We start from the raw sequence: 3,736 nt of genomic DNA, 5'->3' as shown, positions 1-3,736 counted from the left end.
CATATTCAATAAGGAATTTGATGGCTCGGATATTACGAGCTTAAGTGAGTGTTCCAAGGGATCAACGAATATGGAGGAACTCTTTGGCCAAAACATTTGTGTTTTATGAATAGTTTCATAGAAACACAATTCCACATTTTAAGATGATTCGAATTATGTGATCAAGTTAGAGATTTGACTATACCATGGTCTACACTTGATCGGAACACGACGTTAGAGGGAATGAGGTGACATGACTGAAACACTCAATTTTACAAGTTCATATGATCCCATTTCATTCATTGATTGGGGGTCATGATATACTGCTAAGTGTCACTCACGGTCTGTAAGGAAGATGGATGTCAAGAGTTGATATTTACCTTACTGCCAATCGATAAATGAACCTAGAAAGGTCACACACATTATGAATTTCTAAGCTTGATGGGAATCAGAGATTTTCTTATTAAAGAGTTAATAAGGATATTAAAGTTTCTAGAAGTCCTAATTGACTAATTAGTAGAATTGGTTAAAAGTGTATTTTTGTAATTGGATAAATTAATTAATTGTTGATTAATTAGTTTAATTAATTAATTAATAATTAAGTCCAAATAAGGAGGCTTTATAAATGGGTTTAATAATTAAACTTGGACCTAAATTGGGCTAGCACTCAAATAGGCCTGGGTTTAGTTATTAGTTAATCCATCATAGAATAAATTAAACTCAAATAAGATATTCCAGGGATTGCCAACTAATCCAATATTTGGTGGCTATTTAAAGGAGACATAGGGTTCATTATTTCATAAGAGAAAAATTATAAGAAAACCCTAGCCACCGATATTCTCTGCCATCCTAAGGAAGAAGTTGTTTTTGATTCCATTGTAGTGGGTTAATGTTAGAGTAGGTGCCATAAAGCCAACAATTATTGTAGAATTGACTCTTTGTAATAATGTTCATTGATCAATAAAAAGGCATCTTATTATATATTGCGTAAATCATCATTGTATGTATTGATATATGTCCTTAGAATGGTAGAACCGTGACGAGGATATCAAGTGTTTCAAATCTTGATAGTGAGAACCCTATGAGCACATATGGTGGCCATTCTAGAAATGTCTGTAGCCCCAGTATTATTCTGAAGTAAGGGCACAGATAATACGGTAAGGCTATCATAGTGTTGAACGACCTTGTCAAAAGACAGTGACTGATCTCACTTGTCAAGGTTGTTTGGTGACAACCTGGTGCAACACATGGGTGCTTGCTATAGGCAAGTTCACTGGACTGACCCACCAGAGGATTCCATATGGATGGTAATTGATAATCCTAGAATTATACTGTTTTAATTAGGCTTTTTGGTCGGATTTTAGATATTTCCTGAATTGCTACTTAATTCTATACATTTTATGTTCAGGCCAAAATGGACATTTTGAGCAAATAATGAGCGAATTGGAGTTTTTTGACCCAGAAGTAAGCGAATCTCAGAATTTGGGAGAGTTCTGAAGCAGAGTGAAGCACTATGAAGCTTGTTCCCATGGGAGAGCATCGAAGATCGAAGATTCAAGCAAAGAAGCAAGCGGAGGGCAATTCTGTAATTTCAGAATTCTTCATGAAGGTTCCCCGCGGAGAAGTATATTCTTCACTGTGGCGAAGTCTGCGAATCTTAGTTTTCTCCAAAACGCACAGTTTTATTTGAGGAAAGTTTTAGGTCTTTTGGGCAAGCTATTTAAGGAAAACCTTACCATTTTGAGGGGGGATCATCTAGGTCATGTAGTTTCATCTGATTTTCATTGAGTTTAGAATAGATTTGACATTTTTGTGGAGAAAGTGAGAAGATTTGAGATTCAACCTTGTGGATTCTTCAACTAGGGGAGATATCTTTTCTTTTCTCTTATTTCAATATGTTGACTACTATGTTTAATGTTTTTCTTGCTGTTTGTGTTGATTTAGTTATGAACTAACCCATTTTAGGTTAGGGTTTTGATGTAACCTCGGATTTCTATGGGTTAATCAATTGATTATTGTTATTTTCATATTCTATTGCAAAGATTGTGTGGTTATTCTGTTTTTATTGATTTTATTTGATGAATATGATGAGATTGAGAAATGAATCATGTTGAGCTTCTTGGGTAATCACCATTGTAGTATTGAATGCTAGAGATAGATTTGAGAATCAATGAAATCAATCTAGGATTCCATTAGCTTAATGAACTTGGATCTATTATTCTTCAAATTGTTGGGTGCGGAAGTTTAATAGGGAAAAGTAGGAATTCATAGCCTGAGACGGTATGTTTGACAACTTAGAGAATTCGATTTGCAATTCGTGCATGTGAGTGTGAAAATAGCATAATCCGTAAAATTCATCCATAGAGTCCGAATGAAGTCAAAACCCTAACCTTTTGTTAAATTGATATTACTCTTGTTTTAAATTCTTGCTCTCATTAATTAGTTTTTAATACTTAGTAAGTTTTGCTTTTGTTTTTGTTTTAATCTCTCCCATTAATCCAAACAATTCAGTTTCTCCAACTTGAAAAACAGTTAGAAAATTTTGTGCTTAACAACTAATCCTCGTGGGAACGATACTCACTCATCACTTTATTACTTTGTGCGACTAGTGCACTTGCTATCATTGCATGTTGTAGTAACAATGCATCAAGTTTTTGGCGCCATTGCCGGGGATTGAGTTTTGTGTTAACATTGAGTTTTCTTGTGTTAGCTAGATTGGAGTTTATTTTTGTTTAATTGTTTTTAGTTTAATTTTTGGTTGTTCTTTTTGGTTGGTTTGTGATCTCACTTTTCTCTCTTTTTATGTAGTTTATGCGAAGAGCAAGACGTCAGCCAATGGTTCCTTTTAATCCTGAGATTGAAAGAACCACTAGAAGACTTAACAGAGAAAGAAGAGAAAGGGAGGCTACAGTTAAACCAGAGGTCATAGTTATTGAGATGGCAGAAAATAGAACATTAAAGGGATTCTCAGTTCCAACAGTTGAAAGCAGTGGGTCGAGCATAACTAGACCAGCGGTACAAGCCAACAACTTCGAGATAAAGCTGACAATCATCCAGATGATCCAGCAGTTGGTACAGTTTAAAGGAGATTTGAAGGAAGATCCAAATCTACACATTGCCAATTTTTTTTAGATTTATGATACTTTCAAGTCAAACGGAGTGTCAGATGACGCCATCAGATTGAGACTGTTCCCGTTTTCATTGAGGGATAAGGCAAAGGGATGGTTAATGGCACTACCATCAGGAACAATCACAACATGGAATGATTTAGCATAGAAGTTCCTGACCAAATTCTTTCCTCCAGCAAAATTGGCAAAACTGAGAAATGATATCACATCGTTTCTACAAGAAGAGTCAGAATCATTGTATGAGGCTTGGGAGAGATGCAAAGAATTACTGAGGAGGTGTCCTCATCATGGGTTGCCAGTTTGGATGCAAGTCCAAACGTTTTATAACGGATTGATGGTGAATGTGCAAACGATAGTGGATGCAGCCTTAGGAGGAGCACTGTATAATAAGACACTGGAAGAAGCTCATGAGTTGCTTGAAGTTTTAGCAAGTAACAACTATCAAAGACCTAATGAAAGGGTGCAACCGAAAAAATCTATGGGTCTTCATGAAGTTGATGCATACACAGCCATTTCAGCCCAACTCACAACACTTCAGAAATAGTTGGGAAGTATGCAGGTAAATTATATTCAAGCTCCTCAACTAATTTGTGAATTTTGTGCAGGTGGTCATATGAGCAGTGAATGCC

The 3,736-nt window shown here is 35.8% G+C and overlaps 1 non-coding gene across 1 annotated transcript; it reads right to left on the bottom strand.

Moving 5' to 3' along the window:
- Window positions 1-3,294: 3,294 nt before the first annotated feature.
- LOC116105783 lies at window positions 3,295-3,401 on the bottom strand. The gene has a single exon (XR_004124158.1). It is a non-coding gene; the product is annotated as a small nucleolar RNA R71 (small nucleolar RNA).
- Between the last annotated feature and the right edge of the window lie 335 nt (window positions 3,402-3,736).

The sequence above is a fragment of the Pistacia vera genome, unplaced genomic scaffold (genome assembly GCF_008641045.1).
Source record: "Pistacia vera cultivar Batoury unplaced genomic scaffold, PisVer_v2 Contig503, whole genome shotgun sequence".
In the NCBI taxonomy this organism is placed as follows: domain Eukaryota; kingdom Viridiplantae; phylum Streptophyta; class Magnoliopsida; order Sapindales; family Anacardiaceae; genus Pistacia; species Pistacia vera.
The sequence above is the reverse complement of the archived record's forward strand: the minus strand, read 5'-3'. Positions and strand labels throughout refer to the sequence as shown.